The following is a 25,956-nucleotide window of genomic DNA, read 5'->3' as shown; positions in this document are numbered from 1 at the left end:
TTCCTCGTGACAAACTGGCTGTTCAAAGGCTCCAGAATGTTTCCAGGGTGATGGTTTGGGGATGTTTCTCCAAAACATTGAAAGTTCCATTGTTGTTCATTGAACCTGGTGTTAATATCAACAGTAAATATTACATCGATAATGTTTTGAAGAACCACTTGCTTCCCTTTGTCCAAAAACATTATAAGAATGCACCATACTGCTTCCAACAAGACTCTGCACCGTCCCATCAGGCAAAAGTTTCATATGCTTGGTGTGAGGCCAATTTTCCGGTTTTCATTTCGTCGAAAGAGTGGCCTGCCTCCTCACCCGATTTGAATCCTCTCGACTTCTTTGCATGGGGCTACATATTAGGTGAACTAGGGAATACCAAGTGACTAACCGTGGAAACTTTTAAGCAACATTTGGTGAAAATATGGGACGAAATGCCTCAAGATATCGTGCGTGCCAGCTGTAACGATTTTCAAAAACGGATGCGGCTCGTAATTAAAGGAAAGGGAGAAAGATTGTAATTGAACTAAGTTAAGACAAATGTTATAGATACACGATACAGGAAATACACTGAACATAAAATTTCACACCATCTTCTCAGTTTGATGACCATATACTTTACTGGCAGGAATTACCTTCCACCCTGTACACTGACAGAAAAATCACTGTTTTTTTTCAACAGTGTGAGACTCAAATATCCAAAAGGACTCCACGGAGCCGAGAACCATGAAATAACTTTATAATTACAATAAAGTATTAAAGTGAGTCATTGTTCGTGAGTTCTTCTTAATTTGTCTTGGAGGTGACTTGAATTTAGCTTCCGCTTTCATCCGTGCCTTCAACTCCCTTGCTTCTTCGGATCGAAAAATGCCTAGCAAGGGCTGTTCAAACTGAAATTAGCCACAAACCACAATTATCAAGAAGGTTTGGAGACAATTTTAAAATTCTCCGCATTTTTTTCCTTTTCCCAATTTTTGAACGTGTAAGGCCCACTCAATGGAGAAGGACCACGTTCGCTTTCTCTTGCATAGCACCCTAGGAAAAGAAGCACTAGCAATTAGGTTAAACTCTACTAACAAACAGGTAACACTTTTACATAACTAATTTCCACTAAACTAATTTTAGACGATATACTAACTTCCTAAATTAAAAAAAAAATTAATCTAAAATTAAAAAAAGAACAAAGAATTAGGGTTAACTACCCCATTTCCGGCCTATTAAGCACAACCCACACTTAGTCTTTCTTAATCTAGCGCAGTTTAGCACCGAACGGAATGTTATTATTACTGATGGCTTCCAAATTTATTTACCTTTCCGTGCGTACTGTAAGATTTGATAAAGAGAAACCAATCGTTGAGTTATTGTCAAAAGTCTAACACTGCTTCTTGACGCAAAAACTCGGCGTACGGATTCTAAACTCGGCCTAACGCATTGAAACGCAAATAAATTCACTTCGGCCTATCGGATGAAGATAAAAATTGATTCTGTCGGACCGCTTCTTTTGTTTTTGGGAATAATGGGTGCAAACCTTCATATCACGTGTTCTCATTGACTTCCGTTTGGTAGCTTATTAACTAAAGTATCGTACCAAACGCATAATTGACTTGTTAACTCTGAAGTCATGGATTTATTTGAAGTTTTCTGCTCGATAGGCCCAACATGGGCGGTTAGGCTGAAGTAGTTCTCTACCCTACTATGAGTTCATAAAATTTCCACATAGAAAACTAACTCGATTTTCCAAACGTGCCGGTCACTACAAGCTCTCCCGACGTCTTTTTTGAGTTAGTTAAGCTTAGATATCTAGAAGGTTATCGCCAGTTTCTGACAAGTCCAATATCATTCATGAGCATGATGCAACTCCGTTATTGCCAAATCAGCTGTTATCACACAGGAAACCAATAGACGTTGCTTGGGACTAGCAATCATCCTCAATGTGTAAATACTGGTGATCTAAAACTAGGCAATACCAGCGCCGGCCACGCCCGAATGCTGGTCAAGAAAGTGCTGTGTAGGAATACGTTGACGTAATACTCGCTTTAATGAAAGCCGAGAACACCTCTGCACTTCCACGAGATATAACTGGGATGTTGGATTAAAGGGAACTGATGCCCTAACAAAGGCGAAGGCGCGAAGGAGCGTGGCATTGAACCCACGGTCTTCTGCTCAGTAAGCAAAATCGGTCGCTACTAGGCCACCGAGCGCGCCAACAATTACGAAGATTCCACTCAACTTGTCCGCTATCCCGGCGGCGACGACAACAACAATTGCTCTTGAGAAGAATTTGATTTTGATTTCCAATCTACACATCTTTCCTAAAACTCAAATATCACTTCTTCTACGTACTCGGCCCTTCAACCGAATTTCAATACGCTTTATCACATATTAAGACTAAATCCGATTCACACTAATGCTCTATTATGTGAAGGAGCTTGAGATTGGACGATTAAAATAGCAAAAAAGGGTTATCTTCCATTTAATTCCACTAATTAATTTTGGTATCCATGACAGATACGTATTTCGACTACAATGTGCAGTCTTCATCAGTTTCATTCCCACTTAAGAACTTATCAAAGTTGAGCCCCCTTAAGTACTCAACCCCTAGGATCTTGACTTTTATACCTAGGAGATGAGTACTTGAGGGGGTTAAATTTTGATAAGTTCTTCAGTGGGAATGACACTGATGAAGACTGCACATTGTAGTCGAAATACGTATCTGTCATGCATACCAAAATTAATTAAGTGGAATTAAATGGAAGATAACCCTTTTTTTGCTGTTTTATTTAAGCATTCCGCTAACAACCCGATTTGATTACTTCATTCAACCATTGTTTTTCTGCTCAATACGCAAAATCGGTCGCCACTAGGCCACCGAGTTCCTTATATCAGCGACGACCTCACAGATGACGACAACAAGTGCTCTTGAGAAGGATTTGATATGGATTTGCGATCAACACATCTTAAACTAGGTCTGGCGAAGACGTAATGATTTTCGAACCAATTTGAACTGTCAAAATCGAACCAGTTTTTACTTTAACTATTTCGTTTGTATTACTTCTGCGTGAAGTTAACGATTTACATAGCTGAATATACTAATTTCAAATAATAGACTAAAGTGACTCCCACACCTGGACCCTACCTATCGACCCATCAACTCATGAACCGGGGACCAACAGCTTTACTTCCCTGATCAGAGATGTTATGAACATCCCCGCGGTGCCGACTGGGATTGAACCCAGGCCTTCTGGGGTGAGAGGTAATCACGCTTACCACTACACCACCGGCGCCGCTAATCGAGAACCCTTAAGATGTCCCTACAGATTCAGTACAGAGACCTTCAGAATATTTATGAAAACTTCAGAAATACGTCAGGAACTTCACAGAACTCCAGAGAATTACAGAGAAGTTTAAAGGTGTTCACGAGAATTCCATTTATTTTAAAGCAGAACCGAGATCTTCATTAGAATTGAAAGCTTTAGGAAAGCTCCGAGAACATCAAGACAGATCATAGAATTGAAGGGCAGTTAAAAAAATTTCAATGAAAATTGAAGCAACCTTAAACTGCCGTTATACGCATAACTGTTCCATGTTCTATGCAATCCTTATGCACCGTGGGACTCTTATGCGTATAACGGCAGTAACATTTCCGGAAACTTCGGTTTGCTCAGAGAAAATTTCTGGAACGCAATAAAAATTTTATGAACATTCGTAAATGTGAGATTACTTCAAGGGTGTTATATGATGGAAATTTCAAGGTCTAGAAAATTTAGAAAATTTACCTAAGTTGATTAGAGAACATCAACGAAGTTCCATTAATTATAAAAACTGCGATAATTTTTAGTAAGCAACGATATTTTCAAGAAATTCTAAGATACTTAGATATTTTAAGATTGTTTCGTTATATTCTATGAAGTTCCGAGCACTCCGAGGACGATCAGATTACATCACAAAAATCCCATTATCGTAAGGAAATTTGCAGCGACTTACAAGGAGTTCCTTGGAATTATGAGATATTCCGAAACTTCTGTGATTGATCTGAAAACTTTGGAAGATTCAGGGAATTATAAATATATATCAGAAAATTTACCGGAACATTTGATCAATTAAGAGAAATGAAGGTAAGCATAGAAAACTTCAGGACTGGACTTTCCAGGGAAAATTAGTGATTTAAGGCAAAGTTCCGTGAACCTTTATAAACTTTATAAGACTTAAGGAAAATTGTAGAACTTGAAGGCAATGGAACCAATTCCAGTAAAATTGTGGGTTTAAAAAAAAATACTAAGATGTTCAGGGCAGTCTAGAGAATTTTAAAGAAATTGAGACATATTTTGGGCAGTTTTAAAAACATCAGGAAACTCTAGACTATTGAAGAAGCTGTGAGTTAGTTTCGAAAAGCGACTAATCTTGATAACTTCAGTGAAAATCATAGGGCTATATTAATTATTTTCAATGCGGGAGCTTACAGAAGTTCCTGAAATTTCAGAATAAATTCTAAAACTTCACAGAAGTACAGAGATCTTCAGAAACATTTCTAGAACTTCATAAAAGTCTATGGAACGTAAGGGAAGACCCGAGAACTTCAGGAACTTATATGGATATTTCGGGAGCATTTCGAATAAGTTTAGTAAAGCTCCAAAAACAAACGGAATTTCAGGGGAGTTCAGTTTCATTAGTCTCACTAAATTAGCGGAAAAATTAAAGAAGTTTCTAAGAACTTTAGAGATGTTAAGAAAATTATTGAGGTTTTCACATAAGTCCTGAAGTTCACGGAAGCTAAAACATTTTTAGAACAGTTCAATTAAATTAAATTATATTCAACAAGCTTCATGAGAACCACAAACACCTAAGAGAAGTTTCGAAAACTTCAAGACAGATATCCTCAGAGCAGAGATATTCCAGTGTAAAAAATTACAAAAAAATTTAAAAAGGTTTCAAAAAATTCAGTGAATTATTAAAACTTTAGAGAAGATTCATGATCGTTAGGAAAATTATTGAAACTTTAGGAATGACGAAAAAGTTTAGAGAAGTTAAAAACAACAATGAAAAGTATTGTGAGCATCAGGCTAGTTTCTCAAACTACATAAGAACTTCAAGGCAGTTTCATTAAATTCAGGAATATTTGGGATCTTTCAATTTGTTCTGAAGACCTCAGAATAGTCCATTACATATTCAACGGAGATTTCTCATGAAAATTCGCTTGGAGTTCTCCTTATCATTCGCCCGTATTCTCCCGAAACTCTCATAAAATTATTACAGAAATTCACTCAGAACGCTTCTCTGAATTCTCTAAAAAAATATCACAAGAATATAGTTAGGATACTTCTCGCAACTATCCTCCGAATTAAATTTTCCTACGAGTTGCCTTGAAATTCTCCTCAGTAAGATATCTTATAGAAATATTCTCAGAATTTTCATTGAATTCATTTCAGATTGCTTTTTTAATCTCACTCCTTCCTTTGATATTCTACTCACATTGAAATCCTCCTAAAAATTCATTTTCATTTCTCCTCACAAGTTCCTTAGATTTCTTCCGTTCATTGTTTAACAGCCTCTCCTGGAATTATTTTCGAATTTCTTTGAAGATCTCCTGAAGTTATTTACAGATTTAATTGTATTTCTCCTTTTAGTATCCCCATTCACTCTGGTGAATACAAAAATTACGAGGACTTATGCTCCAATTTCAAATGTGTGAATGAAAATAACTAGAAATATTCAATGTTTTTATTTTAAAGTGCATTCTTTTCTTTGGAATAGGGTAGAGCGCTACTTCGTCGTAATCGCCCATTTCCGTTCTATCGATCAGAAAAGATCAATAATATCAATGACTTCACCGTTTACAAATCAATAATAGGTTTGTTTCGATGCGTTAGTTCACTAGTTACAACATAAATCCTGTTAGAGCGCATTGTATGAATATTTACGCTCATTGTTCTCAAAACAAAAGAAGCGCTCCTAGCGAATCCCCTTTTTCTACGTTTATCCGTAGGACGAAGAAAATCTAATGGCGTTTCAATGCGTTAGTACGGAATTCAAACTCGTAGAAAGAATTTAGAATCAAGAAGCAGTGTTAGATTTTAAACAATATCTCAACAATTTGTGACTCTTTATCAAATCTAACAGTACGTATGAAATGGTGAATAAATTTAGAAGTCATCTTTGACAGAAATATTCCATTTTTAATTAAAACTCGTTCAGAAATGAGAGGTAAAGTGCGCGTTGTGCTTAGTAGGACGGAAATTAGATCAAAAACCCTATCCTTAGAAATAAAAATATTAAATTTCCTGAGTAATGATAAGATTCCCTGAGACTTTCAGGTATTTTCAGGAAAAAAAAATTCCCTGCGAATTCCCGGTTTTTCTGGGTTTTTTTTCATGTAGTAGACACTTGGAGGTTTAGTCATAAGCTTTCTATTGAATCTTTCGCTTTAAAGGTTCCTATCGTATATATTTAAGTGTTTATGAGATTCTAATTGAATAAGTCTAAAACATCAAACATTTATTTGATATGCCATCAGAACGACTAATTTTCTTCCCTTAGATCGCTTTTTAGTCACTTTTTTTACAACTATAAGTCACTATTTGGCCACTTATTTCTTCAACATGGTCACTAAAATCATTAATTTTGACAGCATTGATCGCTACTAGCACTGATATTACTAAAATTTTAAAATGTTGTTTTCTAAATCGCCACAATCTCCGCGCAATATTTGACCTATTTTTAGGGTAGACTGATATCATTGGAATCATTTTTCACATCTTCAACAACCGAGTCAAGGCACAAATTACAACGTTGAAGCTCAACAAGCCTTCTAAAATAATAGTAAACATTTTCTTCCGGTGAAACAGCAATCTCGTGTTCTCATCCGTCGGTTTCATTCACGACGCAAGCGGACCAGCATGTTTGGACTACAATCGGAAGTTCCGAGCTGGGCGAAGACGATGTCCACGCAATCCCCTGTTGACGATGCCTGGGGTTTAACGAGAGTTCCCAAACACCCTATTTAACTGAAATGGTCACTGGGAACGTGCCGCCCAGCAAGCACTAAATGCAGCTCAGCTGGCAGTCTTTTTTTCGTTTGATACTGTCGTCATTCGTCGCAGATGGTTCGACCAGTTTTTCTCTCCGATGTAGATTACCGTTGTTTACAAGAAATTGATTTAAAAATAGCTCTAATGTATTGCTTTTCTTCTCCTGTACAATTTCAGGTGTTTGAAATATTGCACCAGCTCCCTTCAGCAACAAAGTTAAAGGTAAGACACTGACCGCGTGCTCGGACATGGAAAAGCAGCACGGAAGGGAAACTTTCCTTCCATTAGATCGACTAATTGATGGCTTGGCTGGCATTAAAATCGACATCGATTGGATCGTTGTTCGTTCTCATGGCCCCTAAGGAGTGCCATTTTCGGCATTCAGAATCCCACTCCCCCGCACAGTCGGACCGAGCGACCAACCGACGCGACGGCTTTCAAACTAACTTTACCGGTCCTCGTCGGAGTGAAGGTGGGCAGGGTCAAGTTTATGTGCTGATAAACTGAAGGAAGAAGGCGTTGGCGTGGCTGGACTCGTCATCGCCGAACACATAAAGTCAAGTATGGAGCCAATAGTGTACGCTATTGGGACTAGACTAGTGCAACTCGATCCAAAGCTCAATCGTTTCGTCAAGTGACTGGTCGTATATCGAAAATGGTAATTCGAGTCGTGGTGGAAGTCCTTCAAATCACAACTCACCAATGACCGTGACTAAGTCGCTCGAGCTTAGTGGTTTGAATTGCTTTCCGTTGGAGTGTGTTCTAATGGAATATTACACACCCCGAGGGTGTCAAGTGGTGAAATATCCTTGCGGCCGTGAAAGTTAGAAGATGATGGACAGAAAGTATAAATCAGTTTACGTTAAGAAGTTGTTTTGTTTGTTTTTTTTTATCATGAAAAAGAATACAGGATAGAAAACCGTTTTAAAAGCCCATGCAAGTCATTAAAATGCAATCTTTGCGATTACCTTGAGTTAATGCCATTTTTACTGCCGCCTTAAATATTCAACATATGCGCATGCAATGCATGAGTAAAAATTCTTTAGGCCGTGATTCATCACTCAGAATGTGCATTTGAAAATACAAAAAAAAACCCGTCGTAGCATTCCCAACCGTTCCAACTTGCCTGAGCTCGTGGTTCAAGTCCATACAATGCCACCCAGGCGACTCGACCCGACCCGACGGAGGAAGTAAAAGTAATTTCGCACTGCATAAATAAAAAAAAAAAACAGCGTGAAAGCTTGCCTTGCATGAGTCATAAACTAGGCAGCTCTCAAGCCGCCACTAAGGTTCTGTATAGAGGTACATAGTGAAGTGGCGAACAAAGATGCCGCATGGTGCGGCACTGCAAAACCACCACTAAACAGAACGTAATAATTTGGTGGCAGCACCCAGGTGCAGCAGTCCAAGTGGCGCCACCCTCTGTTCCTCGATCGGTGGCAGTAAGGTAGTAGTTTGACCAAATTTTATAACTTTTTCCCCGTTCGTGCTATTTTGCTCAACAAGATGTGATTATAGAAACCAAAGGCGCAGCGAACCAACCGCAACGCAACCGGACCCCCCCTCGCGGGTGTGACTCGACGGAACCACTAGTTTTCTAGTTCGTTGTGAGTTGGCGCTGTGGGAGGGATTGAAAATGTCATAATGATGGAATTTGAATTGAATGAATCCAGAACGGTTTCTTTGTTGAGGTATAGGTATGGTTGAAATTGAAATGCTTCCATTGAATGGGAGATAAATCTCGACAGCCAAACCGTGAAGGCGATTGTTGAGTGTCCGTGATTAACGCCTCTTAGAAATCGGTGTCAATGTCAGTGTTTGTTAGAGAGAAGATAGTAACTAACTGTACAACGGATCAAGAATGCCTGTAAGCGGTAAACGCAGCTCTTGCTAAGGCATAATTGAAATATGATATTCTTCAATGACGACTATTCTCAGCTTTCACTTTGACCTGCAATTGATATTGACGATGAAGCAAATTATGCCAGGTTCAGCTGTTGAGAGAATAAAATAATATTTCTATATCGCAAGCTCGCTTTAAGTGCTTGTCTGTTGTTTTTCAGTATGTTATTGTCGATCTATTATTAACAGAAAATCAAATTGTAAAACCAGATAGCGATGCTGAGTTTCAGTTTCATTAATCGAGCACTATTTTGCTCCAGATTTGCCACTGCTCGTCTGTTCGGTTTTATTTCTGAGCGGTTTGAAACTCGAATGGAACTCTGTTTCAAATTTTTTTTTCAGTGTATTTATTGATATTTTTCGTAAATTTTCAGAGAACTTCATAGAAGTTGAGAAGATTCAATATAAATTTGGGAATTTGGGAACTTTTGGAAACTTCTGAGAAGTTTGAGGATATTTTATAAAAGTTCGGAGAACTTCATTGAAATAACGAACAGCTTCACGCAAAAATCGGAGAAGTTCATGGATAACAGTAAACTGTATGGAAATTGCATTTATAAAAAAGTTTCAGGGAGTATCATTGAAGTTAAGGTAATTTCAGGGCTGGTAGCAGGTCACTTTTTAGTGACTTGGTCACTATTTTCAAGCCAGTCACTAATAAGTCACTTTTTTCATCAAAAGGTCACTAAAGTCACTATTCCTTAAAATTTAGTCACTAAAGTCACTTTCTTACTACCATGTTGAGGGTAAAACCAAATCACAGATTTATTCGGTAACTAATGTGTGTTAGAAAGATTATTTGTTTGATCTCGAATTGGTTTTAAACCTATCACAAATTGTCAGAGGTTCCGAAAAAATTCTAGACCCAGTAGTCTGGCTATTTTCCTTCGAGATCTTGCATGTTTTCCAAGCCTAAAATGTCAAAAGTAGTCTAGGAAAGTGCTCTCGACATTTTTTCAAAGGTCAGAATTTGAATACTCTCTGACACCCGGTAGCGTTAGCATTTGTCCAAACACCGAAAATATCATGTCACAGAATCAGGAGTTCCTTTTTAAGTCCATTAAATTGTATTGCATTTTTTCGTACGAATAATCCGGAACTACGAAAACAAATTCCCAGGTCCAGGTTTTAGAAAAACAAAATATGTCCATGGCAATAACATATTGTTTTATATGTTTCAGAAGCATTTAAATTGTTCAAGGACTGTTAACTTACATTCTATATGTAAACAAATTGGAAAATTATGTCAGGCATTGCAATTTTCTCAATTCGGTGATCTCGAATTTTGAAGCCAAAAAAAATTGTCCAAAACCAAGGGATAGGTCACTCCGCACACCAATCTTGGGTCATCTTATTTGTCAGTGTACCACAGGTGTGCCGATTGTGCCGGTCATAGAGCAAGCTGCGATTGTTTGTAAAATACCCATCCCGGCAACCGGGTATTTCTGACGCCTTGAATGTTTTGGTTTGAAATCGCAGGGATAAATCGGATTGAGGATGACGCGGGAAGTGGCGGGTGTGCGAAATTATGATGTTTTGTGTTCATAGGACAATACAAATCCTGTGTTTTAGGGTTTTATAATGCCCTCAAAGGCAGATCAGAAACCTAGCCTTTCGTGATGTGAAAAGCAACGGTCTATTAGCGGCCGGAAAGATTTGGAACCGGTTGGGAACATAATTCAAGATCGACTATAGATGATGATGAATAGACTTCTGTAGTTTGTTTGGTGTGAGTTGCAGCATTATTCGAATTAAGGGTATTAATGAAGTCTGATCAACTGCCTCTGTCTTTTGAGCCCACTCTAGAACCTACATTTCGTATTTAGATCTATAAGTTAACTGCTCGTCTGAGTTCCTCTGGTATATTCAATTAGAGGATGTTACTGAATATACAGTCAAACAGCACGTAATGACAGTTGTCCAGTAGTGCTCCCATTTTATTTAAAATGTACCAATACTTACGAAATTGTGCCGAAGATGTGCCCAAGTTGTGCCGAATTTAATTTCGGAATAATGTGTTGAGTGACTTACCCCTTGTCCAAAACTCTAAAATGCATCCCTAAATCCCTATTTTTTCACGATCGAGATTTTTAGTCCTAGACGCATTCAAATGTTGCTTTATGTCCGTGCTCTTTCCATCTGGGATAATTTTCGTCGTTCCATACAAATGAGATGTTTTTGCGATCTAGAAAAGTTGTGTAGGTCCAAGTCTAGGTCCCAAAGTTATGAATTTATTTCTATGTGTTACAGAAGATTCTTTACTTGGAAGGAATAGAGACGACCAGTGCGCTATAGCGGCTACAAAGAGGAGAACGATTTTTTTAAATTAAAATACTTATCGCTAATCGCATCGCTTATTCTATATTCTAGATATTTAAAATTGCCTGTCCTAAAATTGTCAAAATCTGTCTAAATCTTTAAATTTGAACAATTTTGTCTGTGCCTAAATTTTGTGATCTAATCATCAAAGTGTGATTTGGATCTAATATCAACTTAGTAGATAGTTTGTTTGAAAAAATAGCTTATTCAATTCATACTTATGTTTTGAGGACAATTGGATCCTTAAATTGTTTGTTTTATTTTTTTAGAAACATGAAAAATGCGCATGATGGGTTTGTGAGTTTATAAAATTTCTCGAAGTGGCAATCGCAATCAACGGAAGATTGAAACCATATCTTTCCAATTAATAAATGTCACTATTGGTCACTTTTTTATTGTTTAAAAGTCACTATTTGGTCACTATTTTCGTTATTTTAGTCACTAAAGTCACTACTATTCAAGCACATACTCACTACCAGCCCTGTAATTTCAAATAAGTGAGAGGTAAAAAGATCGGGGAACATCACCGTAATTCTAAAAATTTCATAGTATATTATAGAACTTCATGGAAATCCGTGGTTCTTCACAGAATTTCATGGAAGCGCTTGCATCTTTTACATCAAGAAGATATTCTCTTATATGATACCAGGCTGCTCAGAAATTATTCCAATGATCTGCAGGTGTTCTAAGATCTCCATGAAGTCCTTTAGATATTTTTTCGAAACTTCGGGTTGATCAGGTATCATTCTGAAAGTATCCAACTATCCAACAATCTAAAAGGTTCACTCGGCTGTCGATTGTATCAGGCCACTCTCGATGTGTGTCTGCTTACTCGGCAGCAACCATTGTGTGGTGCTCGTCATTGTTCTTCATCAGCAGTTCTTCCGGTCGATGCGACGTCGACTTTGGAAAGCAACCGTTTCTTGATGAGTGTGTGAGTGCTGACCACGTTTTGCGTCCATTGCTACAATGGAAGCGCTCTGCCCCCCGTTGGTGATACTTCCATACAATGAAACCACTGGAAACGGATCCCGTTCTGATGGAGGAGGCTTATTGGATAGCGGAAAAAAGTGTTTATTGTGTTGTAATGTTTGACTATAGTTTAACGATGTTTTGTATAGGGAACAACAATAAATAAACAAACAAAAAATCTAAATCAGATCTCTCAGAAATCCTCTCATATGATACCAGGCAGCTAATAAATTATTCCATGTGTTCTAAGATGTCTATAAAGTCCTCGGAATACTTTTTCAAGTATTCAGCTTGACCAGCTCTCTTGATCTTATGAAGATCTCAAAATATCCAACAAATCACATCTCCCAGATATTCTCTCGTGATACCAGGTGACTCAGAAAATATTCCATAGTCCTTCAGGTGATCAAAGATCTCCAAAAACTTCTCAGGATATTCTCATGTCTTCAGGTTGATTTAGTTAAACAACAATTTAAATCACGTCTCTCAGATATTCACCCACGATACCAGGTAGCTCAGAAATTGTTTCAAAGACTATCAGTTGATCAGCGATCTCCATAAATAATCATACTTTGTTTACATGTTTCGACAGCAGAATCGTCCGGGACCTCCTCTATTGGTTCGCACTCGTTACCTGATACTGGATTACGAATCACCGAAGCAAGAAAAAAAAAATTTACCCTCCATATTTAACCTAAGGACGTAATTTTTTTTCTTTGATTTGTTTTCCGTCGATCATGTTTTCTGTGCTGAGCACCAATGCTACCGTCGCTAGGGTGGCAGCTCCCATACCTGGACCCTACCTATCGACCCATCAACTCATGAACCGGGGACCAACGGCTTCCGAAGGAAGGTGTGATCAGAGATGTTATGCCACAGAACATTTATTTAGCATGATCTTGTGATCTAGGAATTCTCTCCAAAAAAACATTGGAATTCACGTAGGAACTTTTCCCAAAATTCTGTTGGATTTCTCCTTAGAATCACATATTCACCTGTTCTGGTACAATCAATAAAATTAATTCTGCAATACCTTGTAACTTGTGAATCAATGTCTTTGAAATGAGAATTACAAGTTCCAGTCCTTATAGTTAAATTATGGTAACCGACCCAGGGATGTGAAATTAGAGGACATGTCTTCATTTTGAAGAATTTTGGAATTCTGTGGAGAACTTTTTCTCCCGCAACTTTATCCAAGGTACAATTGTTGTAAGCCCTCTCAATTCTTGCAAGAAGAACCTCGACATTTTGTACGAACATTCCTGAACATCTCTGTAGGTCCTTGAGATAAAACGGAATTTTCCAAAACTTCCAGGAAGTTCAGAAAAGGTAAGATCTCTGAAAAACTGATACGAAGTTCCTTGAAGTCCGTAGAAGTTATCTGCACTATTCCAAAAATTCCTGACGATCTATGAAGGTTACTGAGCTTCTGATCAGTACGACGAACTTTTACGGAATTCCATGCACTTTTTTTGATGTTTTATGAAATTTTTCGAACTGCTACTATGTTCACTGTACTTCTATAATTTGTGTTGATTTTCTATCCTGAAACTCCACCTGAAACAGTACTAATAGATTTAACCTTCCTAATACCACATATTGTGTATTTGCGGGTCAAAAAACTCGCAACTCGCTGCCAAAAATGTATGTTTCAACCGATTCTTGACCTATTGGCCTCAAATGAAAGATGAAGGTGCCTAAAATAGAACCCCTTGAGCCGAATTGACCAATACCGTCACCTGCAATCAGTTTCGATAGAGCCCAAAAAGGACACTTCCAAAACCTCATTTACTGGTACCGTTCGACGGCTCAAAATTTATTATTTTTCATCCAGAAGTTGTAAATAGGCATCATACCATGGACCAACAGGTGGATCTGGTCATATCCGGATACCCAGAACCGATTCCGGCAGTGCCCCAAAAATGACACTTCTAGAACCTCATGTACTGGTACCGTCTTGTCATCCAGACGTAATTCTACATCATGCCATGGACCAATAGTAAGATCAACAATAAATACGTTTGAATTAATCAATAGATATTTTTAATAATTTTTCGAAACTGGTTCCGAGTACCCGGATTTGACCAGCTTAACCTGTTGGTCCATGGCATGATGTCTATTTACTTCTCGATGAAATTTTGAGCCGTCGGACGGTAGAAGTACATGAGATTTTAGCAGTGTTTTTTGAGTCCTATCGGTAGTACATGAGATTTTAGCAGTGTTTTTTGAGTCCTATCGGAACCGGTTCCGGGAATCCAGATTTGGCCAGATCCACCCATGACCCATGTCAATGTCTTTTTACTTCTGGATGAAGAATCATAAATTTTGAGCCGATGAACGCTAACATGTGAGGTTTCGAAAGTATCCTTTTGTACCCTATCGGATCCGCTGCCAGGTAACCTAAATGGCCAAATTCCGGAAATCCTGCCATTCTAGAAATCATTATCTTTCATTTGAGGCCAGTAGATCAAGAATCGGTTTTTTGGGAGCAAGTTGCAGTCTGAGTCTTTTTCGACCCGCTAAGCCACAATGTTTCACTTTTTTGTAGCGCCACTCCTAGAGGTCACTAAAAACTTCTTTTGACCCGAAAATTAGGAAACGTCAGGAAATTTTAGGTCTCTATCATAATTCTTTATAAAATTACAGCTTTCTTAAAGTGTTGTTAATTAGCTTAGCTATCATGGTTTACACTTACAATAACGAGTAACAAATGTGTCGTTCTAAATTTTAGTATTGAACTGATAAGGCTGTAACAGACATAGCTTGTTTCTTTTTATTCACTTTAACACTCTTAGGTCATTCGTGACTTGTCCGAAGGTGAGATTTGAACTTGTGACTTTGGCGTGAGAGGTATGGATGTTAACCACTACGCCGGGGTCGCCCCCGACAGAGCTTGTTTTCTAAGTAGAAATTACACGAAAAAACGATTTAACCAAAAGTTTAAAAAAAAATTGACAATCCCCATTGATTTATAGCGACTGTTACATGGTCACGACGGATGGTAGTCTAGTCGCATAGGAGTATTGAGCGAAACCCCAAAACTTGATAACTTCAAAAATTGAACTCAAAAATGAAAAAAAAAATGACACATTGCTCAGGGCTAGTAGCAGTTCACTTTTTAGTGACTTGGTCACCATTTTTAAGTCAGTCACTAAAAAGTCATTTTTTACACCAAAAAGTCGCTAAAGTCACTATTTCCCTAAAAATAGTAAAGTCACTTTTTCACTACTAAAATAGAGTGAAATTTAAAAATATCAACAAAATGCTTAAATTGAGTACTTGGCACTTGGTAGTTTTAACAACATATACATATCTGTTAAACTTTAGAAGACCAGGAAAACTATTGGGAAATGCCTTCAATTTCGATTAAAAATCAGGGAAAAGGGGAAAATATACCTCCTTTCCCAGAAAATAAATTGTAAATCTTGTAAACTTTTCAAAGGTATTTGTCTGTGATAGATTTTCAAAAGTCTTTCTAGGATGATTAGGAACTTTAAAAAATCCAACGTAAATTATAAGATAATTTTGAAGGATTCTAGGGATGACACCAAGATATATCAGGGAAGAATACCAAAGTACAAACTAAAAAAAGTCTCATGTAAAATTAAGTGCACTGAGGACCATTTTCTTCATCTCCGCTTAAATCTTAAGCCAGGTTTACCTATACAGTTAAGCTAGGTTTAACACATACGAGCGTCGCTTTTGATTGTTGTTTAAATTATTAGAGACGCAAAATTCAGCTAAGAAGCAATTCTGGAAATAATTCCAATATAATTGAGAGTGCATTTAACGAGAGTTCTGAGAAGAATTCTATGATGATTGGATGAAGATTCTAGGTTAAATTCTAATAAGAATTCAAAATTAGTTCTGAAATTTTGCTTAAGGGAGCTCTGATGAAAATTCCATGAAAATCCCATGAACTCTAAAGATGGTCTCTGCGGATAGCTCTAAAAGAATTCTGGGGTGATTTCTGAAGATACTTCCAAGAGAATTCTAAAGAGTTTTAAATAAATTCCGAGAAGAATTCCAATTTAATCTAATTTTGAGCGTTCAATCTTAAAGGAATTCTGAAAAGAGTTTCAAAGTTATTCTGTGATGGACTTTTGTTTTGAGAATTCTGAGGAAATACTATGGGAATGATAAGGAAAATATGAATTGAATTTCCAATTGAATGCAGGGTCTCTCAAGATTATACTAAGCAAAAATTTATGAAATTTCTAAGGTTAATTGCATGGAAATTCTAAGGAGAATTCAAATCAATTTAAAATGGATTTATGCAGAGACGTTTCCTTAACCTCAATCTACCTGTGAACCAACTCTGAAAACATAAAAAAATATCAAAATATTGCTTGCAATGGATAGATATCGAGAAAACTAGAAGATTTATTGTATTTTTCAACCGATTCGAGTATGAATATGGCATTGAATCTGGTTTTGAAAGTTGGTGCACAGGTAAAAAGTGAGGTTATGGGACGCCACTGGATTTATGGAAGGAGCCTTCAGGAAGTACCTAGAAGGATCACTAAAAAATCGAAAATAATCTACTTTAACTAATCATGTGTTATTACTTTATGCGTGAATTTTACGATTTACATAGTCGGAAATGTTTACCGGACTTAAAGTGGAGATTGTATACGATAGACGATCAGATTAAATTATAGAGTTGATAGTTCCGTTAGAGTATGGCAGTGTGAAAATTGTATATACAAAGTAGAAAGCGAGCAAAGGACAATTTTGAGGAAGGTAGGAATCGGGTAGTTGTTTACGTCAGTTGGCGACTTGAGTATGAAACAATCGATAGAACTGTTTCCGCACATCGGAGCAAATCGGCGATCATTCCTTTTGCCGGTGGCAGGGAGAAGCACCCCTCACCATCCCTGATTAACGAATGAGCTTGGTAAAGGAGATGCTCTACCCGCTTCGTACCTTCCTCAAAACAGTCCTTTGTTCACTTTAATTCTGATATTTGATGTTAAGCATTTCCAGCTATGAACATATTCTATTTCCAAGAATTTTGTTAATTGTCCTGTAAAGAATTTCAAGAATGCAATATTATTTTTGTAAAAGCTTGTTTACCTCAAAGTTTAAGAGAAGGGGAATTATTCTAAAAAAGTTCTTGAGATCATTCTAAAGAAATGTTGTGAAAAGTTCTCAGCGAATTATCATAGTTATCTACCTGGATATATCCAAAAATTTCGAGCGCAGAATCAAATTGAAGATCATAAAAAATGAGAACTACTATTTGCTAGTCATCATGTATAACGTAACCAAAAGTAAATGATACAAATCACTTCAAATGCTCTTCACAGGAGATTCCGTTGAAATTTGCTTTAAGTTCCATGACATAAACAGTTGATTTCAATATCAAACCGTATTTGAATTTCTAAGTTACCATATAAATGGTTTTTTATTTAGTATGTACAAGCAGTGTTGGAAAAGTTCGCGATATTTCACGAAGTTCACCAAGGGAAAAGTTCGCGAGTCATAGAGAGTTTTTGTGAACTTTTCCATCACTGTGTACAAGTCACTATTTGGTCACTATTTCCGTAATTTTAGTCACTAAAGTCACTACTATTATATCGCATCAGCACTACCAGCCCTGATTTGTTGATATGTAGTTTAAAAAATCAACAATTTTCAAAGAAAATATAAAAAAAATATTGCGCCCTCTGTCTACAAACCATGAAAACGATAAAAATGCAAATACATTCAATGTTTTCAATGCAACATCCCAATTTTTTAACATCATTATATTTTTTATAAAAAGTATTTTTCATTACCTCTCATTTAATATTGTGATTCATTCAAAAGTTATAAATTTTTGAACAAAGTCATTCTTGAAAAAAAATATTTTTTTTACCATCATAACATGGAAATGGTCACTCTGATGAAAAAATAAAAAATATATTTGGGTCTAATATTTGGCGATAAGGAACAAAACTACAAATTTTTACGAAATTCTGAACACCACTGTATCGTTTTGCTATGGAATGGCTGTATTAGGAACTCAATACGTTCTGTTTAAAGCCTACAGAAATTAACTATGGTAATAAAAAAAAACATCCCCCATAACTCCTGATAGCGCACATCCTTCATTCAGACAAATCAATGTCATTGCACCACAATCTGCCACACGAGGAACAGCGACACGCCAGCACAGCTGATTATTCTTCCACCACTGACTCTGGCACACTCTCACACCCTGCGCTGCATGCAACTGCTGCTGAGCTGCTACGTTTCTGTTTCGGGTCAGAGACTTTATTCAAATGAGCATTACACATTCATACATGTGCAGCCATATGCCGCAATGCATGGAAAATGCACCATTGAAGACTTGGGCGGACATGCAAAATTCAATTGTCCCGTATTGGAACCGGTTCTTGTGTTTGATTTTAAAACTTTGATCTTGCAGCATGGATGCCACAATTAAATGGTTGTTTTTCATCGGAAGACTTTACGAGTGATGACACACCCCACTACTACAGGCGAGATTATCGCTAATGACTAGACATCGCTTGTGTCGTTCGGGAGCGATGAACTTCCCTTCTTGGTAAAAGCAGCCGTCCTGTCAGGTGGTTTAACGATCATGCCTGGCAAATGAACAATTTGTGTGAATATAGCAATCTCAGGTGGTACGAGATCTTACGTAATCCAAAATTGACTCGGTACCTGTTTCGTACTGGTTCCTCTCTTTACGTAGCAGCAGGAAGAGATAATGGCATTGACTTTTCTGAGCACAACTACGACGCGGCAGTGACTTGATGAGGTTCGGATCTAATTAATATGCGGTTACGCTGGGTATTTATGGATCTCATTAAAATGCAAGAAGAGGATAGTCTGCGCTGAACGATTGCAGGTGGATTCTGTTGTCAAACCAGGGTCTTATTTTGAAGCACTTAAATTTACAGTATTTTCACCCACTTCAACCGAAAGAACCACGATTATTAAGTATTGCCCCAGTCAGTGGTCAGTGAATCTTTAAAATCAATATTTTTAACTCGCCCTTAAGAGCTCTCAAGGGATTACTAGAAAAGATTTATGGCTGCAGTACAACACCCGGAGATCTAACCGACGGCCACCCGCATCCGTAGAGTGGCTACGCTAAATATAAACTGCTCAAAGGTTAATATTCCCTACCGTCATAAATTCAGCTCAACGGTTTGTTTGGTCGGAATAAATTCAATCTCGGTTGAATTCATCGTCCATTTTTCCGCTCTCAAATACTGCCGCTAGCAACGCTTCTCAACCACGCCGCGGCCTCATCGTTTGAAAATTGTCTGGAGCTTCGCAAATTGATGGGGCCAATATTGCCGGATGGGTTGCTGCACGCTCACTGCAAACACTCGAAGGAACAATTTGTCGAATTTCCCATCGAAGGCGGTACGAAGGCGGAAATACCGTCCCAGTTCTATCGTGTTGCAAATTTCACTTCGCGTCGGCGTCCGGTTTCTGCTCCCATGACGGTTCATTTGGTTTCACACCACTTCAGAGTCAGTCACTAACCTCAATGAGGTGGTGAATGAAATTGTAAATTTTCTGAAGCCAATTTGCACTGCCGCCGATCGTCATACGCATCATACTCGTTTCGTTGTTGTTGTTGTTTTGACTGCCGGTTGGGTGTGAAAAAGTGGAACATATCAATGAATGATTCATGGAGATTTTGATGAGTTTCCTGGGGAGAATCGACTGTTACTTTAGGAGGTGTTGCATGGGAGCATTCATGGGGGAAATACGATAACGGTGTGAATGATGACCGACCACGTGAGAGTTCATTTTTATTGGAGCTCGAATCTTCATATATAACTCAGAAATTTAGACATGCTATTGCATATGTACTATGGAATTCAGTTAAAAGCCATAATAAATCAGCAGTTTTGTCAGTATCTCATTTTTTTAGAGAAGTCTTTTAAATAAAGTCAATTTTAAATTACCTGAGATTCCGGGATACGTTTTATGGGATGGTAAAACCCATATTATCCATTATTATTATTAGCAGAAGGATGTGGGCTCCAATCTATGAAAAATGACAACGAAATAGACAAACGATCGAATTGACAAAAGGTTATTTGAAATTAGAAGGTTCAAAAGTTTGAATGACTGTTCTGGAGATCTCGGTTCTTTCAGCCTTCTAAAGCAGCAGAAACTCTCCGACGTTTCCTTGATATATATATCACCATATTCAGAGATTTAGAAGCTACGTTTCTTTGTTGAGTGCAGTGTTGGAAAAATCATCAATCACCTGATTTTATCCGCCCTCATACGCTCTCAATGTCACGCAACAACAGAACATCATGTGTGATATTGATTTTACAAGCTCCTCGCAATATCAATCGAGACTATTCACAACATGTAAAAATGAAGCTGACTCGACACAAAAATGATTCCGTTGCACATCGTTTTATTAGGAAGAGAATGTTTAAGGCGTATTCAGATCTGAGCGTACATTAGCGGAGCGGAGCAAAATTTACGTTGGAATGAGAGACAACTAGTACTTTTCTCCCTCTCGTACCTTCGCAAAATTTCTCTCCGCGCGTGAAATATCGCTCAGATCTGAATACACCTTTAGTTTGCAACCTCTCTTTACTCTTCACCGATGGCAGACACGAAGCTACTGCTGCCAGCAGTGATGGTAGCTTCGGGTCGCGTTCGGATGTAAAGCAATAATCATGAAGCTCAAACTCACCACGGTTTGGTTAGAATTGTAGCTGGTGAGTTTTGTTAGCTTGATATTCGGTGTACGGCCATTTGGCGGAATGTCGTTTGGTCGAATACTTGAAAAGAGATTCCCAATTTTTAAACACTATTAGATTCCTAAATGGCAGCCCTGTGGATTTTTTTATCTTTTCACAATTCTGGTTTTTTAAATTATAAATATGGATTTTTTTGTTAAATTATGTATTAGACCTGTTCATTTTAATTGAAATGTTCGGAATGTAACGGGTCAACCGTGATTACTGTTCGTCATGTTAATTTGAACTTTTGTGCAAATTTTCAGCAAAATCGGTGTTGATTTAGAAGTGCTTCTAGTTAATTTTATGTTTTCAAGGTAATTTACGGCTTATAATATTTGTATCTCGAGACTGAAACAACGAAAGCTGCTGTAACAACTTTCATAGTGACACTTGCCTTTGATAAAAAAAAACACGTCTACTGAGGATTCATAGTTATGGAAAAATCATATATCAATGAAACAGTCATCGGTCGTCATTGAAAAGCAATGCAACTATGTTCTGTCAATCTAATTGACTTTTATTGGCTTTGTTGTCTTGTGAATTTTAGCTAAACGGCCTCTTTTCTGATTTTTATTTCTCAATCTATGAAATATACACGAAAACTATGTTTGAACGAAACTTCTAGAACAATATGAAGAACATTATGCCGTAGACTACACATTTTATATCATATGGGTGGAAAATTCGTAGAACAAATACTTAAAAATTCTTCACTTTTTAAGATATCTTCGAGCATGAAACTAAGTCAAACTTCAATAAAATCACTTCTAATAGTCAACCTTTGGTCACAAAGTTGATACATGACACATTAAACTTTGCTATGAAAGTTGTTACAGCAGTTTTCGTTATTTCAGTCTCGAGATACAAATATTGTAAGCCGTAAATTACCTTAAAAACATAAAATTAACTTGAAGCACCTCAAAATCATCACCGATTTTGCTGAAAATTTACACAGAAATACAAATTAACATGACGAACAGTAATCACGGTTGACCCGTTACATTCCGAACATTTCAATTAAAATGAACAGGTCTATTATGTATTGTACAAAACTGGAATTTTATATTGTCGATGGATTCATTATTCTTTTAAAGATAAGCTTTCCCAAGTAACATTTTAAGTTTTATTAATTAATAAAAAGTTACTATAAATCAACATTCATAAAACCCTGGTCAAAGCTACTTTGCCATTGATGCATCCACCAAAACCTCATTAAGACTAGAATCTGTCTAGTTGGCCCATCCTGGAGAAGGTTTTGAAGGGTATATTTTCGAAGCTCTTCAAGATTAATTGACTGTAACAAGGTTGTATGACGAACGTATTGAGAACCATTTGAAACCCGTATTTATGCTACATCAAAAGCTATTTGGCAACAATAAAAACCTTTTTCAAGCCATTTTCCCTAGCCGCTTGCTGAATCCACTATAAAAATCATCAATCAAGATAGAAAAGGATTCATAAATACCATCCGATCTTGAAAAAATAATTGATATATAAACTGATCATATAAAAATTCTATTCAATTTCCAAAATTATTAAAATTCTTCTCATAAAATGGCGAAGTTGAAGGTGCCATATTAAATCTTATTTGAAATGTACTTGAAAACATCGAAAAAACTATAAGTCCGCCCTCGGAAAACGTCGATTTTACTTATTATTTTTAATTGAGAAAAAAAATATATTATTCTTCCGATTGATCGGCTGAGCGAGATATTTTTTATGATTGTCGTATTTCAAATATCTGCTCAAACCAAAATAAAGTTATATCCAAGGAAATACACATTGAAAACGAAGATTGTAAGAATCAAACAAAATAATTGTAATATGGTGGTCACTAAAAAGTTGGTTTTCATGGGCCATTTGTAAAAAAGTTGTTTTGTTTCAATGAAATCCTTAACAAATTCATAAGGTTTTAGAATGGCTTTTATTAAGAAAATTTGCTGACTGAATTGTATTTATCTGAAGCAATTTTGCTTGATTCTAACCCGTTCAGATTTATGGCAGTATTTATGGAGGCAAAGTTGCCTGCAAAAAGTGAAACGTCAAAGTTTGTTTATCTTTCGATAGTTGCGTTGCGCGATCATTGCAACGAGGTTTTACTCCAGCGTTCTTCCAGACGGTTTTCTCCCGCTGGATTGCAAGCAGTTACTCAGGAAGTGTGCGGTACTGTTTTGCAACATTTCGCATATATAATGGACCAGCTGGAACCTCAATCGTTCCCGTAGAAGATCCCCTTCTTCCGGATGGTTCCCGAAGTGCACCATCAAACGATGCAGTTTAAATTAAGTACGCTTGAATGAAATTTGGACCCTTTCGCTCAATAAAATCACTGCTATGAATCGGAAACCAACCAATCTCCGCTTACTGAAAGTTTCAGTGGTTTGCTGTCGGTAAAAATGCAAGTTTTTTCGATCGTCCGATCTGGAGAAGGCTGGTCTGTCTTTAGACGGTTTCATAAAGGGACGGTTAACACCGGTCAGAACGTGATGCAAACGCCAGATGCTCAGTCGTTGTTGAAATTGACTTCCCTTCGGTCGTTAACATCGCTTCCCAAGTAACACATTTTCATGCAATTATGTTGAGTAAACTTCTTTACAACCAAATTCAGTTGTATAAAGGTTGTATAAACTGTTATATAACATGTGTGTTGCTTGGGTTGAATCTTTCATCCTACTTCGTGTACCCTTCGAGATTTCCTTGTCATAAAATGTTGCTTTTATTCACTACTAGCTGAGTGTGCCCGGTCTTGCTCGGGATTCAATATTAGCTTGAGTTTATGCGCCGATTTAAAAAAAAAGCATGCTATATTGTACGTAGCCCCCCCCCCCTATTATCTAAGGGGCTACCCCCTATGATTATCTCCTTATACCCCCACACTCGCCCCCACATGCCTAATTTGGTTCCATTTGCTTGATTAGTTCTCGAGTTATGCAGAAATTTCTGTTTCATTTGTATGGGAGCCCCCCCTTACAGAAGGGGGAGGGGTCTCGAACCATCATAAGAACATTCCACGGCCCCAAAAACCCCTGTATACAAATTTTCACGCCAATCGGTTCAGTAGTTTCCGAGTCTATAAGGGTCAGACAGACGGACAGACAGACAGAAATTCATTTTTATATATATAGATAGATGAGGATCCAACTTTTAAGTTCAATTTGTAAACATTGTAGCTGCTGAATTATTACTTGGGTTTAGTTATGTTATTGGTATTTTTTAGCCACCCTTGAGCAGTTGTTTGAAGTTTTGATGATATTATTATTTTTTACACAGTAAACGCAGCTTGTCATAAAATTAAGGCAAATCAGAATTAAAAAAAAAAGATTTTTCCTTCTTTCAAACATGAGCAGTTGTTGGAGTTTTGTTGTTCGGTATTCGGCCAAACGGCATTCGGCCAAATGACCCATTCGGTCAAATGACCCGGAACCTGATATTCGTAACTACGATATCACTGCTAGTGATGTCATCCGCAGTTGCTTGCTTGCTGATTTTTATCTACGAAAATCAAGCGTGATCTTGAGCGTTGGTGAGATTTGATTTTTTGATGTTTTCCCAACACTGGTTGAGTGTATGTGTGTCTTAACATAAATACGTATATTGTTTCCTAATGGTGTCCATCTAGGCGCGTTCTAAGGTTCGTTTACTTGCTTACTTGTCATATACTATTCGACTCAACTTGATAAGATCGGAAAATGTCTGTGTGTGTATGTGGGTCCGTGACGAAATAAAGTAAGTCGTGTTTCTCCGTAACCACATAACCAAATTGAACACAACAACCGCCAAATGAAAGGTATTATGGTCCTTTATAATGCTATTACATATTTTAGGAAGTGGTGAATTTGTTTGGTTCTTGAGACTAAAAGGGTTCTGAATTGTTCCAAACTCATCATACAACACAAATTACAGCAGAATTCAAAAACAAGTTAATGATAGCAAAATCGAGTGCCCAGGACCACATTGCACAGTGGGTCAGGAATGAAATCTACAAGGACAAAAATAATAAGAATTCTTTTTATTAGAGCGACTTTTAGCCAGTGGCTGGTTCGTCACTTTATGAAGTTTTACAAAATATTCCTGAATTTCACGTTTTTATTATTATATTTTGATCGATTTTTTTGTTGATTTGCACCTCAGTATAGTACACAAAAACGGCATGCATGTTGTGGGATACAATAATAACCAAAAATACAAAAATACGTTATTTCAGAGAAGAGTGTGAAGGTTGCATTTTATGATAACGCAACAGGCAGCTGTTATCCTTATCAGAAGACGGTACTTTCAATATTGAACAAAATGTTGGTTCATATGTCAGCGAAGTAGGGGAAGAAGGGGTATAACGGTCATACGCGGTTTAAGAATCATCATTACGTACTTCAGTAGAATGATGCAAAATAGATTACTGTGGCTTTTCTCAAATCAAACGTTTGGTTTCCAATAAGTAGGTGCTTAGTAGAACATTAATTAGAAATTAGTGGGATTCATGAATCTTACAGTCAGAACCAAAGCTCGTTTACAGGTTCTCATCGTGTTCAATATTTTAATAGTAAGCAGCATAATTAAGATACACCGGGGCAAGTTGAAACGGTACGTGCATCTCTCAGCGGAAGTATATTCACTGTAATTATTTTTGAGAGGTATTGTGTACTACCGCAAACTACTATATAAGAAATAATCTCAGTGATTATTCACTTCCGCTAAGAGATACATCTACCGTTTCAACTTCCCTACGCGTTTCAACTTGCCCCAGTGTAGGGTAATGGATTTTGGTTGGACCTATTTATGTCATTTTCGCACTGCGCCTAAATTTATGCCGTGTTTTTTTCTATGAATAATATATGGACATGAAAAATGTGTGTTTGGTGAAAAAGTCTAACTTTCTAGTTATGTTCTCAAAATAGGATTTTATTGAAACGCGGGTTCGTAATTACCCAAGAACTCGTGAGTCCTCAGTAATTGCGCTAATTGGAAACAGTAGATAAAGCTACTTTTTCTATGATGCACGGTATATGCATATAGGT

At 37.3% G+C, this 25,956-nt stretch overlaps 1 protein-coding gene across 4 annotated transcripts in view; it reads left to right on the top strand.

Moving 5' to 3' along the window:
- The window catches only part of Oatp30B (Organic anion transporting polypeptide 30B), a 236,670-nt gene that overhangs the window by 79,654 nt on the left and 131,060 nt on the right, over positions 1–25,956 (top strand). For 3 of the 4 annotated variants that reach the window (XM_065223909.1, XM_065223910.1, XM_065223911.1), the window contains one exon: positions 7,194–7,238. The exons of the other annotated variant lie outside the window; for it this stretch is intronic. The gene's annotated coding sequence lies outside the window, so the exon portion shown is untranslated. The remainder of the gene's footprint in view (positions 1–7,193; positions 7,239–25,956) is intronic. 4 annotated transcript variants of the gene reach the window in all.

The sequence above is a fragment of the Ochlerotatus camptorhynchus genome, unplaced genomic scaffold, assembly GCF_037179485.1.
Source record: "Ochlerotatus camptorhynchus isolate MF236.1 unplaced genomic scaffold, CSIRO-AGI_Acam_v1.1 ptg000202l, whole genome shotgun sequence".
NCBI lineage: Eukaryota > Metazoa > Arthropoda > Insecta > Diptera > Culicidae > Ochlerotatus > Ochlerotatus camptorhynchus.
Note: the sequence above shows the minus strand (reverse complement) of the source record. Positions and strands in the feature narration are given on the sequence as shown.